General features: G+C 39.1%; 1 pseudogene; it reads left to right on the top strand.

Moving 5' to 3' along the window:
* LOC128060591 (splicing factor 45-like) overlaps positions 1–23,252 on the top strand; it is a 38,602-nt pseudogene that overhangs the window by 12,356 nt on the left and 2,994 nt on the right.

The following is a 23,252-nucleotide window of genomic DNA, read 5'->3' as shown; positions in this document are numbered from 1 at the left end:
AAAGTCAAACAAAATGAGAGCAGAGGAATATGTTCCAAATGAAAGAACAAGATAAACCCCCCAGGGGAAAAAATAATGAAATGGAGATAGGTAATTTACCTGATAAAGACTTCAAAGCAGTAGTGACAAAAATTCTCACTGAATTTGGGGAAAGAATAGAAGAACACAGTGAGAACTTCGTCAAAGAACTAGAAAACATCAAAAAGAACTGATCATAAAGAAAAATACAATAAATCCTCAGAAACGATCTAATTCAGAATGTCATATAGAATAAAATTTTACTTAGGATAGCTCAAGAAACCTCCAGGATAGAGTCAAGTTACAAATATTTGTATTATAGGGGACCCAGAAAAAAGAGAGAGAGAATTAAAAGAATACATTTGAATCAGTTCTAATGAGGTGGATGAAACTGGAGCCTATTATATAGAGTGAAGTAAGTCAGAAAGAAAAACACCAATACAGTATACTAATGCATATATATGGAATTTAGAAAGATCATAACGATAATCCTGTATGTGAGACAGCAAAAGAGACACAGATATATACAACAGTCTTTTGGACTCTGTGGCAGAGGGAGAGGGTGGGACGATTTGGGGGAATGGCCCTGAAACATGTGTAATATCATATAAGAAATGAATCGTCAGTCCAGGTTCTATACAGGATACTTGAGGCTGGTGCACTGGGATGACCCAGAGGGATGATACGGGGAGGGTGTGGGAGGGGGGGGGTTCAGGATGGGAAACACGTGTACGCCCATGGTGGATTCATGTTGATGTGCAGCAGAACCATTACAATATTGTAAAGTAATTAGCCTCCAATTAAAATAAATAAATTTAAATTTTATAAAATAGAAATCAAAGAGGACACTAATAGATGGAGAAATATACTGTGTTCATGGATCGGAAGAAACAATATAGTGAAAATGAATATATCACCCAAAGCAATCTATAGATTCAATGCAAACCCTATGAAGCTACCAGCGGTATTTTTCAGAGAACTAGAACAAATGATTTCACAGTTTGTATGCAAATACAAAAAAAAACTCAAATAGCCAAAGCAACCTTGAGAAAGAAGAATGGAAATGAAGGAATCAACCTGCCTGACTTCAGGCTCTGCTACAAAGACACAGTCATCAAGACAGTATGACACTGGCACAAAGACAGAAATATAGATCAATGGAACAAAATAGAAAGCCCAGAGATTAACCCACACACCTATGGACACCTTATCTTTGACAAAGGAGGCAAGAATATACAGTGGAGAAAAGACAATCTCTTTAAAAAGTGCTGCTGGGAAAATTGATCAACCATTTGTAAAAGAATGAAACTAGAACATTTTCTAACACCATGCACAAAAATAAACTCAAAATGGATTAAAGATCTAAATGTAAGACCAGAAACTATAAAAGTCCTAGAGGAGTACATAGGCAAAACACTCTCCGACATAAATTACAGCATGATCCTCTATGATCCACCTCCAAGAATACTGGAAATAAAAGCAAAAATAAACAAATGGGATCTAATTAAAATTAAAAGCTTCTGCACAACAAAGGAAACTATAAGCAAGGTGAAAAGACAGCCTTTGGATGGGATAAAATAATAGCAAACAAAGCAGCTGACAAAGAATTAATCTTAAAAATATACAAACAACTCCTGCAGCTCAATTCCAGAAAAATAAGTGACCCAATCAAAAAATGGGCAAAAGAACTAAATAGACATTTCTCCAAAGAAGACATACAGATGGCTAACAAACAATGAAAAGATGCTCACCATCACTCATTATCAGAGAAATGCAAATCAAAACCACAATGAGGTACCATTTCATGCCAGTCAGAATGGCTGCTATCCAAAAGTCTACAAGCAATAAATACTGGAGAAGGTGTGGAGAAAAGGGAACCCTCTTACACGGTTGATGAGAATGCGAACTAGTACAGCCACTATGGAGAACAGTGTGGTGATTCCTTAAAATACTGGAACTAGAACTGCCATACAATCCTGCAAACCCACTGCTGGGCATACACACCGAGGAAACCAGAATAGAAAGACACACATGTACCCCAATGTTCATCGCAGCACTGTTTCTAATAGCCAGGACATGGAAGCAACCTAGATATCCATCAGCTGATGAATGAATAAGAAAGCTGTGATACATATACACAATGGAGTATTCAGTTCAGTTCAGTCGCTCAGTCGTGTCCGACTCTTTGCGACCCCATGAATCACAGCATGACAGGCCTCCCTGTCCATCACCAACTCCCGGAGTTCACTCAGATTCACATTCACCGAGTCAGTGATGCTTTCCAGCCATCTCATCCTCTGTCGTCCTCTTCTCCTCCTGCCCCCAATCCTTCCCATCATCAGAGTCTTTTCCACTGAGTCAACTCTTCGCATGAGGTGGTCAAAGTACTGGAGTTTCAGCTTTCGCATCCTTCTTCCAAAGAAATCCCAGGGCTGACCTCCTTCAGAATCGATTGGTTGGATCTCCTTGCAGTCCAAGGGACTCTCAAGAGTCTTCTCCAACACCACAGTTCAAAGCATCAATTCTTTGGTGCTCAGCCTTCTTCACAGTCCAACTCTCACATCCATACGTGACTGCTGGAAAAAACATAGCCTTGACTAGACGGACCTTAGTCAGCAAAGTAATGTCTCTGCTTTTGAATATGCTATCTAGGTTGATCATAGCTTTCCTTCCAAGGAGTAAGTGTCTTTTAATTTCATGGCTGCAGTCACCATCTGCAGTGATTTTGGAGCCCCCCAAAATTAAGTCTGACACTGTTTCCACTGTCTCCCCATCTATTTCCCATGTGTTAGTACACTGTATTGGTGTTTTTCTTTCTGGCTTACTTCACTCTGTATAATCGGCTCCAGTTTCATCCACCTCATTAGAACAGATTCAGATGTATTCTTTTTAATGGCTGAGTAATACTCCACTGTGTATATGTACCACAGCTTTCTTATCCATTCATCTGCTGATGGACATCTAGGTTGATTCCATGTCCTGGCTATTATAAACAGTGCTGCAATGAACATTGGGGTACAGGTGTCTCTTTCTATTCTGGTTTCCTTGGTGTGTATACCCAGCAGTGGGATTGCTGGGTCATAAGGCAGTTCTATTTCCAGTTTTTTAAGGAATCTCCACATTGTTCTCCATAGTGGCTATACTAGCTTGCATTCCCACCAACTGTGTAAGAGGGTTCCCTTTTCTCCACACCCTCTCCAGCATTTATTGCTTGTAGACTTTTGGATTGCAGCCATTCTAACTGGTGTGAAGTGGTACCTCATTGTGGTCTTGCTTTACATTTCTCTAATAATAAGTGATGTTGAGAATCTTTTCATGTGTTTGTTAGCCATCTGTATGTCTTCTTTGGAGAAATGTCTATTTAGTTCTTTTGCCCATTTTTTGATTGGGTCATTTATTTTTCTGGAATTGAGCTGCAGGTGTTGCTCGTATATTTTTGAGATTAGTTGTTTGTCTGTTGCTTCACTTGCTATTATTTTCTCCCATTCCGAAGGCTGTCTTTTCACCTTGCTTATAGTTTCCTTTGTTGTGCAGAAGCTTTTAATTTTAATTAGATCCCATTTGTTTATTTTTGCTTTTATTTCCAGTATTCCTGGAGGTGGATCATAGAGGATCTTGCTGTAATTTATGTCGGAGAGTGTTTTGCCTATGTTCTCCTCTAGGAGTTTTATAGTTTCTGGTCTTACATTTAGATCTTAAATTCATTTTGAGTTTATTTTTGTGTGCGGTGTTAGAAAGTGTTCTTGTTTCATTCTTTTACAAGTGGTTGACCAGTTTTCCCAGCACCGCTTGTTAAAGAGGTTATCTTTAATCCATTGTATAATCTTGCCTCCTTTGTCAAAGATAAGGTGTCCGTAGGTGTGTGGATTTATCTCTGGGCTTTCTATTTTGTTCCATTGATCTATATTTCTGTCTTTGTGCCAGTGTCATACTGTCTTGATGACTGTGTCTTTGTAGCAGAGCCTGAAGTCAGGCATGTTGATTCCTCCAGTTCCATTCTTCTCTCTCAAGATTGCTTTGGCTAGTCGAGGATTTTTGTATTTCCAAACAAACTGTGAAATTATTTGTTCTAGCTCTGTGAAAAATACTGCTGGTAGCTTGATAGGGGTTGCATTGAATCTGTAGATTGCTTTGGGTAGTATACTCATTTTCACTATATTGATTCTTCTGATCCATGAACATGGTATATTTCTCCATTAGTGTCCTCTTTCATTTCTTTCACCAGTGTTTTATAGTTTTCTCTATATACATCTTTATTTTCTTTAGATAGATATATTCCTAAGTATTTTATTCTTTTCGTTGCAGTGGTGAATGGAATTGTTTCCTTAATTTCTTTTTCTGCTTTCTCATTATTAGTGTATAGGAATGCAAGGGATTTCTGTGTGTTGATTTTACATCCTGCATTATTACTATATTACTGTATTCATTGAATAGCTCTAGTAATTTTCTGGTGGAGTCTTTAGAGTTTTCTATGTTGAGGATCATGTCATCTGCAAACAGTGAGAGTTTTACTTCTTCTGTTCCGATTTGGATTCCTTTTCTTTTTCTGCTCCGATTGCTGTGGCCAAAACTTCCAGAACTATGTTGAATAGTAGTGGTGAAAGTGGGCACCATTGTCTTGTTCCTGACTTTAGGGGAAATTATTTCGATTTTTTCACCATTGAGGATAATGTTTGCTGTGCATTTGTCATAGATAGCTTTTATTATGTTGAGGTACGTTCCTTCTATTCCTGCTTTCTGGAGAGTTTTTATCATAAACGGATGTTGAATTTTGTCAAAGGCTCTCTCTGCATCTATTGAGATAATCATATGGCTTTTATTTTTCAATTTGTTAATGTGGTGAATTACATTGATTGATTTGTGGATATTGAAGAATCCTTGCATCCCTGGGATAAAGCCCACTTGGTCATGGTGTATGATCTTTTTAATGTGTTGTTGGATTCTGATTGCTAGAATTTTGTTAAGGATTTTTGCATCTATGTTCATCAGTGATATTGGCCTGTAATTTTCTTTTTTTGTGGCATCTTTGTCAGGTTTTGGTATTAAGGGTGATGGTGGCCTCATAGAATGAGTTTGGAAGTTTACCTTCCTTTGCAATCTTCTGGAAGAGTTTCAGTAGGGTTAGTGTTAGCTCTTCTCTAAATTTTTGGTAGAATTCAGCTGTGAAGCCGTCTGGACCTGGGCTTTTGTTTGCTGGAAGATTTCTGATTATAGTTTCAATTTCCGTGCTTGTGATGGGTCTGTTAAGATTTTCTATTTCTTCCTGGTTCAGTTTTGGAAAGCTGTACTTTTCTAGGAATTTGTCTGTTTCTTCCACATTGTTCATTTTATTGGCATATAATTGCTGATAGTCGTCTCTTATGATCCTTTGTATTTCTGTGTTTTCTGTTGTGATCTCTCCATTTTCATTTCTAATTTTATTGATGTGATTTTTCTTCCTTTGTTCCTTGATGAGTCTGGCTAATGGTTTGTCAATTTTATTTATCCTTTCCAAGAACCAGCTTTTGGCTTTGTTGATTTTCTATGGTCACTTTTGTTTCTTTTGCATTTATTTCTGCCCTAGTTTTTAAGATTTCTTTCCTTCTACTAACCCTGGGGTTATCCATTTCTTCTTTTTCTAGTTGCTTTAGGTGTAGAATTAGGTTTTTTTTTTTTACTTTTTTCTTGTTTCTTGATATATGCCTGTATTGTTATGAACTTTCCCCTTAGCACTGCTTTTAGTTTCCCACAAGTTTTGGGTTGTTGCCTTTTCATTTTCATTCGTTTCTATGCATATTTTGATTTCTTTTTTGATTTCTTCTGTGATTTGTTGTTTATTCAGGAACGTGTTGTTCAGCCTCCATATGTTGGAATTTTTAATATTTTTCTCCTGTAATTGAGATCTAATCTTACTGCATTATGGTCGGAAAAGATGCTTGGAGTGATTTCAATTTTTTTTTTTTAATTTATCAAGGCGAGATTTATGGCACAGGATGTGATCTATCCTTGAGAAGGTTCCATGAGCACTTGAGAAAAGGTGAAATTCATAGTTTTGGGGTGAAATGTCCACCATCTATAAATGTCCATTTATAGATATGAATTAGGTCTAACTGGCCTATTGTATCATTTAAAGTTTGTGTTTCTTTGTTAATTTTGCGTTTAGTTGATCTATCCATAAGTGTGAGTGGGGTATTAAAGTCTCCCACTATTATTGTGTTATTATTAATTTCCCCTTTCATGCTTGTTAGCATTGTCTTACATATTGTGGTGCTCTGCAATATGTTGGGTGCATATATATTTATAATTGTTATATCTTCTTCTTGGATTGATCCTTTGATCATTATGTAGTGTCTTTCTTTGTCTCTTTTCACAGCCTTTGTTTTAAAGTCTATTTTATCTGATATGAGTATTGCTACTCCTGCTTTCTTTTGGTCTCTATTTGCGTGGAATATCTTTTTCCAGCCCTTCACTTTCAGTCTGTATGTGTCCCTTGTTTTGAGGTGGGTCTTTTGTAGACAATATATACAGGAGTCTTGTTTTTTATCCATTCAGCCAGTTTTTGTCTTTAGGTTGGGGCATTCATCCCATTTATGTTTAAGGTAATTATTGAAAAGTATTCAGGTATGACCTAAATCAAATCCTTATGATTATACACGGGAAGTGAGAAATAGATTTAAGGGACTAGATCTGATAGATAGAGTGCCTGATGAACTACGGAATGAGGTTCGTGACATTGTACAGGAAACAGGGATCAAGACCATCCCCATGGAAAAGAAATGCAAAAAAGCAAAATGGCTGTCTGGGGAGGCCTTACAAAAAGCTGTGAAAAGAAGAGAAGTGAAAAGCAAAGGAGAAAAGGAAAGATATAAGTATCTGAATGCAGAGTTCCAAAGAATAGCAAGAAGAGATAAGAAAGCCTTCTTCAGCAATCAATGCAAAGAAATAAAGGAAAAGAACAGAATGGGAAAGACTAGAGATCTCTTCAAGAAAATTAGAGACACCAAGGGAACACTTCATGCAAAGATGGGCTCAATAAAGGACAGAAATGGTAGGGACCTAACAGAAGCAGAAGAAATTAAGAAGAGGTGGCAAGAATATACAGAAGAACTATACAAAAAACGATCTTCAAGACCCAGATAATCACGATGCTGTGATCACTCACCTAGAACCAAATATCCTGGATGTAAAGAAAGTGGGCCTTAGAAAGCATCACTACAAACAAATCTAGTGGAGGTGATGGAATTCCAGTTGAGCTGTTTCAAATCCTGAAAGATGATGCTGTGAAAGTGCTGCACTCAATATGCCAGCAAATTTGGAAAACTCAGCAGTGGCCACAGGACGGGAAAAGGTCAGTTTTCATTCCAATCCCAAAGAAAGGCAATGCCAAAGAATGCTCTAACTACTGCACAATTGCACTCAACTCACACGCTAGTAAATTAATGCTCAAAATTCTCCAAGCCAGGCCTCAGCAATACATGAACCGTGAACTTCCTGATGTTCAACCTGGTTATAGAAAAGGCAGAGGAACCAGCGATCAAATTGACAACATCCGCTGGATCATGGGAAAAAAAAGGGAATTCCAGAAAATCATTTATTTCTTCTTTAAGGACTATGCCAAAGCCTTTGACTGTGTGGATCACAATAAACTGTGGAAAATTCTGAAAGAGATGGGAATACCAGACCACCTGACCTGCCTCTTGAGAAATCTGTATGCAAGTCAGGAAGCAACAGTTAGAACTGGACATGGAACAACAGACTGGTTGCAAATAGGAAAAGAAATATGTCAAGGCTGTATATTGTCACCCTGCTTATTTAACTTATATGCAGAGTACGTTATGAGAAATGCTGGACTGGAAGAAACACAAGCTGCAATCAAGATTGCTGGAAGAAATATTAATAACCTCAGATATGCAGATGACATCACCTTTATGGCTGAAAGTAAAGAGGAAATGAAAAGCCTCTTGATGAAAGTGAAAGTGGAGAGTGAAAAAGTTGGCTTAAAGCTCAACATTCAGAAAACAAAGATCATGGCATACAGTCCCATCACTTCATGGGAAATAGATGGGGAAACAGTAGAAACAGTGTCAGACTTTATTTTGGGGAGCTCCAAAATCACTGCAGATTGTGACTTCAGCCATGAAATTAAAAGACGTTTACTCCTTGGAAGAAAAGTTATGACCAACCTAGATAGCATATTCAAAAGTAGAGACATTACTTTGCCGACTAAGGTCCACCTAGTCAAGGCTATGATTTTTCCTGTGGTCATGTATGGATGTGAGAGTTGGACTGTGAAGAAGGCTGAGCGCCGAAGAATTGATGCTTTTGATGTGTGGTGTTGGAGAAGACTCTTGAGAGTCCCTTGGACTGCAAGGTGATCCAACCAAGTCCATTCTGAAGGAGATCACCCCTGGGATTTCTTTGGAAGGAATGATGCTAAAGCTGAAACTCCAGTACTTTGGCCACCTCATGTGAAGAGTTGACTCATTGGAAAAGACTCTGATGCTGGGAGGCATTGGGGGCAGGAGGAGAAGAGGACGACAGAGGATGAGATGGCTGGATGGCATCACGGACTCAATGGACATGAGTCTGAGTGAACTCCAGGGGTTGCTGATGGACAAGTAGGCCTGGCATGCTGCGATTCATGGGGTCACAAAGAGACGGACGCAACTGAGCGACTGAACTGAACTGAATGATCCCGTTGCCATTTACTTTATTGTTTTTTGTTCGGGTTTATACACCCTTTTTGTGTTTCCTGTCTAGAGAATATCCTTTAGTATTTGTTGGAGAGCTGGTTTGGCGGTGCTGAATTCTCTCAGCTTTTGCTTGTCTGTAAAGCTTTTGATTTCTCCTTCATATTTGAAAGAGTTCCTTGCTGGGAACAGTAATCTTGGCTGTAGGTTATTTTTTTTTCATCACTTTAAGTATGTCTTGCCATTCCCTCCTGGCCTGAAGAGTTTTTATTGAAAGATCTGAAGTTATCCTTATGGGAATCCCCTTGTGTGTTATTTGTTGTTTTTCCCTTGCTGCTTTTAATATTTGTTCTTTGTGTTTGATATTTGTTAATTTGATTAATATGTGTCTTGGGGTGTTTTGCCTTGGGTTGATCCGTTTGGGACTCTCTGTGTTTCTTGGACTTGGGTGATTATTTCTTTCCCCAGTTTAGGGAAGTTTTCAACTATTATCTCCTCAAATATTTCCTCATGGTCTTTCTTTTTGTCTTCTTCTTCTGGGACTCCTATAATTTGACTGTTGGAGCATTTCATATTGTCCTGGAAGTCTCTGAGATTGTCCTCATTTCTTTTAATTTGTTTTTCTTTTTTCCTCTCTGATTCATTTATTTCTACCATTCATCTTCTATTTCACTAATCCTATCTTTTGCCTCCATTATTCTACTATTTGTTGCCTCCAGAGTATTTCTGATCTCATTTATTGCATTATTCATTATATATTGACTCTTTTTTATTTCTTCTAGGTCCTTGTTAAACCTTTCTTGCATGTTCTCAGTCCTTGTCTGCAGGCTATTTATCTGTGATTCCATTTTGATTTCAAGATTTTGGATCATTTTCACTCATTATTTGGAATTCTTTATCAAATAGAATCCCTATCTCTTCCCCTTTTGTTTGGTTTGATGGGCATTTATCCTGTTCCTTTACCTGCTCGGTATTCCTCTATCTCTTCATCTTGGTTATATTGCTGCATTTGGGGTGGCCTTTCTGTATTCTGGCAGTTTGTGGAGTTCTCTTTATTATGGAGTTTCCCCACTGTGGGTGGGATTGTATCAGTAGCTTGTCAAGGTTTCTTGGTTAGGGAAGCTTGTGTCGGTGTTCTGGTGAGTGGAGCTGGATTTCTTCTCTCTGGAGTGCAATGAAGTGTCCAGTAATGAGTTATGAGAGGTCAATGGTTTGGGAGCAACTTTGGGCAGCCTGTATATTGAAGCCCAGGGCTGTGTTCCTGTGTTGCTGGAGAATTTGTGTGGTATGTCTTGCTCTGGAACTTGTTGGCCCTTGGGTGGTGCTTGGTTTCAGTGTAGGTATGGAGGCATTTGATGGACTCCTATTGATTAATGTTCCCTGGAGTGAGGAGTTCTCTGATGTTCTGAGGTTTTGTACTTAAGCCTCCTGCTTATGGTTTTCAGTTTTATTTTTACAGTAGTCTCAAGACTTCTCCTTCTATACCACACCATTGATAAAACATCTAGGTTAAAGATGAAAAGTTTCTCCACTTGAGGGACACCCATAGAGGTTCACAGAGTTACATGGAGAAGATAAGAGGGAGGAGGTAGTTAGAGGTGACCCGAATGAGATGAGGTGGAATCAAAAGAAGAAAGAGCAAGCTTGCCAGTAATCACTTCCTTGTGTGCACTCCACAGTCTGGACCACTCAGAGATGTTCACGGAGTTATACAGAGAAGAAGAGAGGGAGGAAGGAGACAGAGGTGGCCAGGAGGATAAAAGAGGGGAATGAAAAGGAGAGAGACAGATCCAGCCAGTAATCAGTTCCCTAAGTGTTCTACAATCTCTATCTGGAACCCACAGAGATTCACAGAGTTGGGTAGAGAAGAGAAGGGGGAGGGAGGAGACAGAGGCGACCTGGTGGAGAAAAAGGAGAGTCCAAAGGAGGAGAGAGCAATCAAGCTAGGAATCTTGCTCTCATGTAAAAATGGGTACTGAAGATTGGGTTTTTGAAGGTATGAAATTGATAACAAATACCAAAAAGCAAAGATTAAAAATCTTGAGTAGAGGTTGGATTTTCAAAAATACAATATTAAAGAAAAGAAGAAGAAGAAAAAAATAACAAAATCACAAGAATTATTAAAAAGAAAAATATATATACATGAAGTTTGCTTTAAAAATAGGGTCTTTTTTTGAAAAGTAATAGTAGGTTATAAAAATGAAAATTAAAGGAGAAATAGAGGACTTAAAATTTAAAAATGTTTAAAAAAAGAAGAAAACAACCAAAAAAATAATAAAAATAGTAAAGATAGATCTAGGACTTTCTCTGGTGTTGTTGTGGGCAGTGTGGGGTCAGTTCATTTTCGGGTAGTTCCTTGGTCCGGCTTATATTTCTCAAGATCTATAGACCCATTCCTATGTTGTTGGTACTAACAACAGGGCTTTAATCTATTGCACCTGTCACTTCCAAGGTGGTTCCCTTTGTTTTAGCTTCTTCTATTTGCTGGTCTCTTCAGTGTCTGATTTCTGCCCTGACACAAGGGGGGCAGTGGTGGACACTTTTTTTAGGGTCACTTGTTCAGTCGCGCTGTGGGGAGGGAGGGACGCTGGAAACAAATAACATTGGTGTGTGTGCGCAGTGTCTCAGCCACACTGGGCCTGTCCCCGCTCACTGCGCACACAGCTCAGGCTCTAGGTTGCTCTGCCGGGAACCGTCTGAGGCCAGCCCTGGGCTACATGCACCTCCCAGGTCTAAGCTGCTCAGGCTCAGGTACTCAGGTAGTCCTCAGCAGTGCAGACTCTTTTGGGCCTACACTTTTTGCCCTTCCCAGGTCCGAGTAGCTCTGGTGTTTGGTGAGCAAGGTCGCTGCAACTTATCGCCTCTCCCATCCCTGCTGCTCAGTTTTCTGGGTGTACAACTGGTGCACCTTCTCATGCGGATGATGACTGTCCAGAACCCCAAGAAGTCTTAATTAGCAAAGAAGCCTGTTTGCAGTTTGGTAGTTAATGTCTCTCTGGGGCTGCGGTTGCCACCTTCTGGCCCTTCCAGCTCTGGCTGCCTGTCACCGGAGGGGGATGGTCTGCAGCTGGCTAATTCTGTTCCATCCTTTGTTCTGTGTGCGGTTCTGGTGGTGTCTTATGTTAGAGCTTTTCGCATGGTAACTATCCCACAGTCTGGTTTGCTAGCGCATTAGCTCATTCTGGTTATACTCGGGGCATTCGGGCCCTATACTTAAAATGCAATGCAGCCCGCACCTCCCTACCCAGCCCCCGCTTGCTAGTGGCGGATGCAGGCGTCTGCGCTGCTTCTCCGCTGGGGGAGTTACTGTTGGGCTGGTAATCTGTGGGTTTTAATTATTTATTTATTTTTCCTCCCTGTTATGTTGCCCTCTGTGCTTCCAAGGCTTGCCACAGACTCGGCAGTGAGAGTATTTCCCAGTGTTTGGAAATTTGTCTCTTTTTAACACTCCCTTCTCAGGATGGAGCTCCCTCCCTACCTCTTTTGTCTCTTTTTTTGTCTTTTATATTTTTTCCTACCTGTTTTCGAAGACAATGAGCTGCTTTTCTGGGTGCCTAATGTCCTCTGCCAGCATTCAGAAGTTGTATTGTGGAATTTATTCAGCGTTGAAATGTTCTTTTGATGAATTTGTGGGGGAGAAAGTGGTCTCCCCATCCTATTCATCCACCATCTTAGGACTGCCCCCAAATTGGTTTAATTTAGAAGCAATGGATAAATTGCCAGAAGCATACACTTGTCCAAGACTGTATCAGAAAGAAATAGAAAAACTGGATGTACTGAATACTAGTATTAAACTGAAGTAGTAATCAAAAAACTCCCCCAAAAAGAAAAAGTCCAGGACAGTAAGACTTCATAGAAGAATTCTATCAAATATTTACAAAAGAGTTTATACCCATATTTCTCAAAGTTCTGCAAAAGCCTGAAGGGACTGGAATACTTCCAAAGGTATTCTACTATGGTGAGTATTACCCTGATACCAAAAACAGACAAAGAAACTACAATAAAAGAAAATTAAAAGCCAACAACCCTGATTAACACTCACAAAATTCTTCAACAAAATAGTAACAAACAAAATTCAACCATACCTACATCATGATAAAGTGGAATTTATTCCAGGGATATAAGGATTATTAAATATCCATATCAATCAACATGACAGAGTAATATTCACCTGATTACCTCAACAGATGCAAAAAAGTATTTGACAGAATGCAACATGCATTTATGATAAAAATTCAACAAAGCTTGTATTAAGGGAACATAGCTAAATATATGTTGAGGGAAGAGCAGGGAAATAGCTCCAGAAAGAATGAAGAGGTTGAACCAAAGCAAAAATGATTCCTATTTGCAGATGTATTCCTATTTGCAGAAATATTTCATGCAAAGATGGGCACAATAAAGGACAGAAACAGCAAGGATCTAAAAGATGCAGAAGAGATTAAGAAGAGGTGGCAAGAATATGTGGAAGAACTGTTTTTTGTTTTTTGTTTTTTGTTTTTTTTAAAGCCTTGATGATGCAGATAACCACAATGGTATGGTCACTCACCTACTTTCTAGTTGTGAAAATAAAGTCCAATGCTGTAAAAAAAAAAAAAAAAAAAAACAATATCGCATAGTAATCTGGAATGTTAGGTCCATGAATCAAGGTAAATTGGGTGTGGTCAAACAGGAGATGGCAAGAGTGAACGTCAATATTTTAGGAATCCGTGAACTAAAATGGATGGGAAAGGGTGAACTTAATTCAGATGACCATTATATCAACTACTTTGGGAAAGAATCCAATGGAAGAAATGGAGTAGCCCTCATAGTCAACAAAAGAGTCCAAAATGCAGTAGTTGGGTGCAGTCTCAAAAATGACAGAATGATCTCAGTTTGTTACCAAGGCAAACTATTCAACATCACAGTAATCCAAGTCTTTGCCCCAACCACTAATGCTGAAGAAGCAGGAAAACAATAGAATGGGAAAGACTAGAGATCTCTTCAAAAAAACTAGAAATACAAAGGAAATATTTCATGCAAAGATGGGCACAATAAAGGACAGAAACAGCAAGGACCTAAAAGATGCAGAAAGATTAAGAAGAGATGGCAAGAATACATAGAAGAACTGTTCTTTGTGGGTTTTTTTTAAAGTCTTAATGATGCAGATAACCACAATGGTATGGTCACTCACCTAGAGCCAGGTATCCTGGATTCTGAAGTCAAGTGGGCCTTCGGAAGCATTACTATGAAGTTAGTGGAGGTGGTGGAATTCCAGCTGAGCTATTTCAAATCCTAAAAGATGATCTTGTTAAAATGTTTCACTGAATACATCAGCAAATTTGGAAAACTCAGCAATGGCCACAGGACTGGAAAAAGTCAACTTCAATTCCAACCCCAAAGAAGAGGAATGGCAAAGAATGTTCAAACTACCACAAATTGTGCTCATTTCACATGCTAGCAAGGTAATGTACAAAACCTTTCAAGGTAGGCCTCAACAGTATGTGAAAAAAGAACTTCCAGATGTATAAGCTGGATTTTAAAAAGGCAGAGGAATCAGAGATCAAATTGCCAACATTTGTTGGATCATAGAAAGAGCAAAAGAACAGGAAAGCATCTACTTCTGATTAATTGACTATGCTGAAACATTTGACTGTGTGGATCACAACAAACTGGAAAATTCTTCAAGAGATGGTAATATGAGACCACTTTACCCGGCTTCTGAGAAACTTGTATACAGGTCAAGAAGCATCAGTTAGAACTGGACATGGAACAACAGACTGGTTCCAAATTGAAAAAGGAGTATGTTAAGGCTGTATATTGTCACTCTGCTTATTTAACTTATATGCAGAGTACATTGTGCAAAATGCTATGCTGGATGAATCACAAACTGGAATGAAGATTGTGCCGAGAAATATCAACAACTTCATATATACAGACGACACCACCCAAATAGCAGAAAGTGAAGAACTGAAGAACCTCTTGATGAAGGTGAAAGAGGAGAGTGAAAAGGATGGCTGAAAATTCAACATTCAAAACACTAAAATTATGGCATCCAGTCCCATCACATCATGGCAAATAGATGGGGGAAAAAGTGATAACAGTGACAGACTTTATTTTCTTGGGCTCCAAAATCACTGTAGATGGTGACTGCAGCCACAAAATTCAAAGACATTTGCTTCTTGGAAGAAAAACTAAGATGAACCTAGACAGTGTATTAAAAACCAGCAACATCACTTAGCCAACAAAGGTCCATATAGTCAAAGTTATGGTTTTTCCAGTAGTCATGTACAGATGTGAGAGCTGGACCATAAAGAAGGCTGATAGTCGAAGAACTGATGATTTCAAACTGTGGTGCTAGAGAAGACTCTTGAGGGTCCCTTGGACAGCAAGGATATTAAACTAGTGAACTTTAAATGGCATCACTGACTCAATAGGCATGCATTTGAGCAAACTCTGGGAGACAGTGAAGGACAGGAATCCTGAAGTGTGACAGTCCATGTGATCACAAAGAATTAGACATGACTGAGTGACTGAACAACAACAACAATCTCAACATAATAAAGGCCATTTATGACAAATCCATATCTAACATCATATTTAATAATGAAAAACAAAGTATTTCCTGTAAGATCAGGAACAAGACAAACAAGCCCAATTTGACTGTTTCTATTCAATATGTAATTGAAAGTCCTAGCCACAACAATCAGACAATTTTTAAAAAAATTTTTAAGCAAAATGGAAAAAAGCTGACTGTTCACAGATGATATTACACTATATATAAAACCTGAAACTGTCATGATATTTTTTGTTAATTGGCTATGTTTAGTATTAGTTGCTCAGTCATGTCTGACTCTTTGCAACCTCATGGACTGTAGCCCACCAGGCTCCTCTGTCCATGGAATTCTCCAGGTAAGAATAAATTTTTCAGGATATGAGATTAATATACAGAAATTTATTATTTTTCTATGCATTAATAATTTACTACCAGAAAGAGAAATCAAGAAAATAATGTCATTTACAACTAAATCAAGAGGAATAAAATACCTTGGATAATTAAGGAGGCTAACTAAGGAGGTAAAAGACCTATACTTTGAAAACTAGAAAACACTGATGAAGGAAATTCAAGACAATGCAAATAAGTGGAAATGTATCCTATGTTCATTAATTTGGAGAATTAATATTGTTTAAGTGACCATATTAACTAGGCACTCTACAGCTTCAGTGCAATTTCTATCCAAATACCCATAATATTTTTTACAGAATTAGATCAAATAATCTTAAGATTATGTGGCACAACAAAATGCCCTGAATAGCAAAAGCAACCTTGAGGAAAAAAGAAAAAAGCTAGAGGTATCAGGCTCCCTGGCTTCAGACTATACTACAAAGCTACAGTAAGCAAAACAGTACAGTACTGGCACAAAAATAGACACATAAATCAGAAGAACAGAGTAAAGAGCCCAGAAATAAACTCATGCATACAAGGTAAAAAAGGCAAAAGTATACAATGGAGAAAACACAGTCTCTTCAATAACTGTACTAGGAAAACTAGACAGCTACATGTAAAAGAATGAAACTAGACCATTTTCTCACACTGGGTACAAAAATAAACTTAAAATGGATTGAAGAACTAAGGGTAAGACCTGTAACCATAAAACTCCTAAAATAAAATATGGGCAGTATGCTCTTTGACATCAGTTTTAGTCATAATTTTGAGGTACTCTGTCTCCTCAAGCAAGAGAACAAAAACAAAAATAAATGGGACCTAGTCAGATGTAAAAACATTTTAACAGCCAAGGAAACATTTAACAAAACTAAGAGGCAACCTATTGGATGGAAGAAGATATTTGCAAATGACATGTCTGATAAGAAGTTAATATTCAAAATATATTTTTAAATTATATAAACAAATATTTTAAAATGAACAATTTAATTTAAAAAACAGTCTGGCACCCAGCCACTGGCCCAGGTGCGCAGCCATGGCTCAGGAGCATTGGCTAGGCAGACAGTCATTAAACTGGGAAGGTATCTCTGTACAATGACCTGGGAGTGAAGACCAGTGACTCAAAAACATAAGGCTGGTCCAAAACTTTCAAATTTCTTCAGTCTCAGCTCCAGATGAAGAAGACAGCTCTCACTCAGACCAAGACCCAGAGGACAATACAAAGTACAGTCTTAGGTTCAGTAATCAACCTGAAGCAAGGTGATTCTTCAGATAAGTGGCAGATCCCCCTCTGCACTTAGCCATGGGACTCAAGAACCTTGTTCCCAGGTTGTTTTCTGCAGAAGATTTGATCCTCTTATCTGATGAATATGAGCCCAGGTTTCCTAATGATTATGAGAAAGTAGTGAAGCACCAAAGAGAGGAGCAACAGATACAGTGGGAGCTGGAAAGACAGAAGGAAATAGAAGAGAGGGGAAATAAATGTAAAGACAGACGTGAAGCTAGTGGGTTTTCCAGGTGACCAGAACCAGATTCTGATGAAGATTATGACTAAGAGAGGAGCAAGATGGGTGGAGTTGCCATCACACCATCCACTTCTCTTATAGAAAAGGACAAAGAGTTACCCCAAGACTTAACCAGGAAGAGGATTCAAGACCTCACTCACAGTCTTCCAAAGGTGCTATTCCTCCCCCAGTGTACAAGGAATAAGACAAACCCAGATCCCCAGTCAGCCTCAGCAACTCCTTCTTCACCAACATGGGGGTAGGGTAGCATATAAAATCATGCAGAAGTTTAGCTTCTGGGAAGGCCCAGTCTTAGGAAGCACCAGCAGGGCCTGAGCACCACCAGCAAGTTGTGGGGGGTGGGGGTAGGCATGGCAAGAGCATATGCCTGACACCATCAAGAAAGATTCAGCCAAAAAGTTGGATTTAGGGGGGCGGTCCTAAAATGGCAGAGGAATAGGACAGGGAGACCACTTTTTCCCTCACAAATTCATCAAAAGAACATTTCAGCACTGAGTAAATTCTACAAAACAACTTCTGAATGCTGGCAGAGGACATCAGGCACCCAGCAAAGCAGATCATTGGCTTCAAAAACAGGTAGGAAAAAATATAAAAGATGAAAAAAGGGACAAAGGAGGTAGGGAAGGAGAGAGTCCCGTCCTGGGAAGAGACTCTTAAAAAGAAAGGTTTTCAAACACCAGGAAAAATTCTCGCAGCCGGGTCTGTGGTGAGCCTTGGAAGCACAGAGGGCAACATAACAGGAAGGAAAAATAAATAAATAATTAAAACCAACAGATTACGAGCCCAGCTGTAACTCCCCCAGTGGAAAAGCAGTGCAGATGCTTGCATCCGCCACTAGCAAGTGGGGGCTGGGCAGGCAGGAGCGGGAGGCACAGGCAGCAGTGCTTTTTAAGAATCATGCCATGGGAGGCTCAGGCTACAGTGCTTTTTTGAGAATCGGGCCAGAACACCCCACATGTGGCCAGAGCGAACTAACTTGGGCTAGCAAACCAGACTGTGGGATAGCTGCCACACGAAATGCTAGAACATAAAACACTGCCAGGACCGTGCACAGAACAAAGGACGGAACAGAAATAGTCAGCTGCAGACCATCCCCCTCTGGTGGCAGGCAGCCAGAGCCTTAAGGGCTGGAAGAGGGCAATGGCAGCCCAAGAGAGACATTACCGACCAAAATGCAAGCAGGCTTCTTTGCTAACTAAGACTTCTGGGGGTTCTGGACAGTCATAATCTGCCTGAGAAGGAACGCCAGTGGTACTCCCAGAAAACTGAGCAGCAGGGAAAGGCCATAAGTCGCAGCGATTGCACTCGCCAAACTCCTGAGCTACTCGGACCTGGGAAGGGCACAAAACTCAGGCCCAACCAAATCTGTGCCTCTGAGGGCTTCCTGAGCACCCAGCCTGAGCAGCTTAGACCAAGTAGGTGTATGAAGCCTAGGGCCGGCCTCAGACAGTTCTCCGGGGGAGCAACATAGAGCCTGAGCGGTGTGTGCCGCGAGCAGAGGCAAGCCCAGCGTGGATGAGATACTGCAAGCACACGCCAGTAATATTAGTTTGCAGCATCCCTCCCCACCCCCCCACCCCACGACAGCACGCCACCACCACCCTCCATGTGTCAAGACAGAAATCAGACACTGAAGAGACCAGCAAACAGAGGAAGATAAACAGAGGGAACCACCTTGGAAGTGACCCCACACAGCCCACAACACCAGCGAAAGGGCCAGATATACCTTTACTACTTTTACGATCTTTTTTTTTTCAGTTGATGTGGTTGCGTGATTGTTTTTTCTTTTCTTTTTCTTCTTTTTTTTAACTTTCTTAAATTTTTAAGTCCTCTATTTCTCTAATTATTATTTTTATAACCTATTATTACTTTTCAAAAAAAAAAAGGACCCTATTTTTAAAGCAAACGCTGTATACAGTCTTTTTGTGGTTGATGTTTTTGTTTCTTAATAATTCTTGTGGCTTTGTTTTTTTGTTTTGTTTTGTTTTTTTCATCTCCTTCTTCTTGTTCTTTTCTTTAATAGTATATTTTTGAAAATCCAACCTCTACTCCAGATTTTTAATCTTTGCTTTTTGGTATTTGTTGTCAATTTTGTACATTTAAAAACCCAATCTTCAGTACCCAATGTTACCTGAGAGTGAGATTACTGGCTTGCCACTCTCTCCTCCTTTGGACTCTCCTTTTTCTCCACCAGGTCGCCTCTGTCTCCTCCCTCCCCCTTCTCTTCTCTACTCAACCGTATAAATCTCTGTGTGTTCCAGACAGTGGAGAACACTCAGGGAACTGGTTACTGGCTGGATCTGTCTCTCTCCTTTTCATTTCCCTCGTTTATCCTCCTGGCCACCTCTGTCTACTTCCTCCCTCTCCTCTTCCCTGTATAACTCCGTGAAAACCTCTGAGCAGTTCAAACTGTGGAGTGCACATAAGGAAGTGATTACTGGCTAGCTTGCTCTCTCCTCTTTTGATCCCACCTCATCTCATTCCAGTCACCTCTAACTATCCCCTGCCTCTTCTCTTCTCCATGTAACTCAGTGGACCTCTATGGGTGACCCTCAATGTGGAGAAACCTTTCATCTTTAACATAGATGTTTTATCATTGATGCTGTATAGATGGAGAAGTCTTGAGGCTATTGTAAAAATAAAACTGAAAACCAGAAATAGGAGGCTTAAGTCCAAATCCTGAGAACATCAGAGAAATCCTGAATCCAGGGAACATTAATCAATAGGAGCTCATCAAATGCCTCCATATCTACACTGAAACCAAGCACCACCCAAGGGCCAACAAGTTCCAGAGCAAGACATACCACGCAAATTCTCCAGCAACACAGGAACACAGCCCTGAGCTTCAATATACAGGCAGCTCAAAAATACTCCAAAACCATTGACGTCTCATAACCCATTACTGGACACTTCATTGCACTCCAGAGAGAAGAAATCCAGCTCCACCCACCAGAACTCCAACACAAGCCTCCCTAACCAAGAAACCTTGAAAAGCCACTGATACAACCCCACCCACAGTGGGGAAACTCCATAATAAAGAGAACTCCACAAATTACCAGAATATACAAAGGCCACCCAAACGCAGCAATATAACCAAGATGAAGAGACAGAGGAATACCCAGCAGGTAAAGGAACAGGAGAAATGCCCATCAAACCAAACAAAAGGGGAAGAGATAGGGAATCTACCTGAGAAAGAATTCCGAATATTGATAGTGGAAATGATCCAAAATCTTGAAATCAAAATAGAATCACAGATAAATAGCCTGCAGACAAGGACTGAGAACATGCAAGAAAGGTTTAACAAGGACCTAGAAGAAATAAAAAAGAGTCAATATATAATGAATAATGCAATAAATGAGATCAGAAATACTCTGGAGGCAACAAATAGTAGAATAATGGAGGCAGAAGATAGGATTAGTGAAATAGAAGATAGAATGGTAGAAATAAATGAATCAGAGAGGAAAAAAAAAACGAATTAAAAGAAATGAGGACAATCTCAGAGACCTCCAGGACAATATGAAATGCTCCAACAGTCGAATTATAGGAGTCCCAGAAGAAGACAAAAAGAAAAACCATGAGAAAATACTTGAGGAGATAATAGTTGAAAACTTCCCTAAAATGGGGAAGGAAATAACAAACCAAGTCCAAGAAACCCAGAGAGTTCCAAACAGGATAAACCAAAGGAGAAACACCCCAAGACAAATATTAATCAAATTAACAGAGACCAAACACAAAGAACAAATTTTAAAAGCAGCAAGAGAAAAACAACAAATAACACACAGGAGGATTCCCATAAGGATAACTGCAGATCTTTCAATAGAAACTCTTCAGGCCAGGAGGGAATGGCAAGACATACTTAAAGTAATGAAAGAAAATAACCTACAGTCAAGATTACTGTACCCAGCAAGGATCTCATTTAAATATGAAGGAGAAATCAAAAGCTTTACAGACAAGCAAAAGCTGAGAGAATTCAGCACCACCAAACCAGCTCTCCAACAAATGCTAAAGGATATTCTTTAGACAGGAAACATAAAAAGGGCGTATAAACCCAAACCCAAAACAATAAAGTAAATGGCAACGGGATCATACTTATCAATAATTACCTTAAACGTAAATGGGATGAATGCCCCAACCAAAAGGCAAAGACTGGCTGAATGGAAACAAAAACAAGATCCCTATATATGCTGCCTACAAGACACCCACCTCAAAACAAGGGACACATACAGACTGAAAATGAAGGGCTGGAAAAAGATATTCCATGTAAATAGAGACCAAAAGAAAGCAGGAGTAGCAATATGCATATCTGATAAAATAGACTTTAAAACAAAGGCTGTGAAAAGAGACAAAGGAGGCCACTACATAATGATCAAAGGATCAATCCAAGAAGAAGATATAACAATTTTATAAATATATATGCACCCACAATAGGAGCACCACAATATGTAAGACAAATGCTAACAAGTATGAAAGGGGAAATTAACAATAACACAATAATAGCAGGAGACTTTAATACTCCACTCATACCTATGGACAGATCAACTAAACAGAAAATTAACAAAGAAATTCAAACTTTAAATGATACATTAGACCAGTTAGACGTAATTGATATCTATAGGACATTTCACCCCAAAACAATGAATTTCACCTTTTTCTCAAGTGCGCATGGAACCTTCTCCAGGACAGATCACATCCTGGGCCATAAATCTAAACTTGATAAATTTTAAAAAATCGAAATCATTCAAAGCATCTTTTCTGACCATAATGCATTAAGATTAGATCTCAATTACAGGAGAAAAACTACTAAAAATTCCAACATATAGAGGTTGAACAACACACTTCTGAATAACCAACAAATCACAGAAGAAATCAAAATATGCATAGAAACTAATGAAAATTAAAACACAACAACTGAAAACCTGTGGGACACTATAAAAGCAGTGCTAAGAGGAAAGTTCATAGCAATACAGGCATACCTCAAGAAACAAGAAAAAAGTCAAATAAATAACCCAACTCTACATGTAAAGCAACTAGAAAAGGAAGAATTGGAGAACCCCAGAGTTAGTAGAAGGAAAGAAATCTTAAAAATTGGGGCAGAAATAAATGCAAAAGAAACAGAAGAGACCATAGCAAAAATCAACAAAGCCAAAAGCCGGTTCTTTGAAAGGATAAATAAAATTGACAAATCATTAGCCAGACTCATCAAGAAACAAAGGGAGAAAAATCACATCAATAAAATTAGAAATGAAAATGGAGAGATCACAACAGAAAACACAGAAATACAAAGGATCATAAGAGAATACTATCAACAATTATATGCCAATAAAATGGACAACGTGAAAGAAATGGACAAATTCTTAGAAAAGTATAGCTTTCCAAAACTGAACCAGGAAGAAATAGAAAATCTTAACAGACCCATCACAAGCACAGAAATTGAAACTGTAATCAGAAATCTTCCAGCAAACAAAAGCCCAGGTCCAGACAGCTTCACAGCTGAATTCTACCAAAAATTTCGAGAAGAGCTAAAACCTATCCTACTCAAACTCTTCCAGGAAATTGCAGAGGAAGGTAAACTTCCAAACTCATTCTATGAGGCCACCATCACCCTAATACCAAAACCTGACAAAGATGCCACAATAAAAGAAAACTACAGGCCAATATCAGTGATCAACATAGATGCAAAAATCCTCAACAAAATCCTAGCAATCAGAATCCAACAACACATTAAAAAGATCATACACCATGACCAAGTGGGCTTTATCCCAGGGATGCAAGGATTCTTCAATATCCACAAATCAATCAATGTAATTCACCACATTAACAAATTGAAAAAAAAAGCCATATGATCATCTCAATAGATGCAGAGAAGGCCTTTGACAACATTCAACATCCATTTATGATAAAAACTCTCCAGAAAGCAGGAATAGAAGGAACATACCTCAACATAATAAAAGCTATCTATGACAAACCCACAGCAAACATTGTCCTGAATGGTGAAAAATTGAAAGCATTTCCCCTAAAGTCAGGAACAAGACAAGGGTGCCCACTTTCACTGCTACTATTCAACATAGTTCTGGAAGTTTTGGCCACAGCAATCAGAGCAGAAAAAGAAATAAAAGAAAT

Source organism: Budorcas taxicolor, chromosome 15, assembly GCF_023091745.1.
Source record: "Budorcas taxicolor isolate Tak-1 chromosome 15, Takin1.1, whole genome shotgun sequence".
Lineage (NCBI taxonomy): Eukaryota > Metazoa > Chordata > Mammalia > Artiodactyla > Bovidae > Budorcas > Budorcas taxicolor.
The sequence above is the reverse complement of the archived record's forward strand: the minus strand, read 5'-3'. Positions and strand labels throughout refer to the sequence as shown.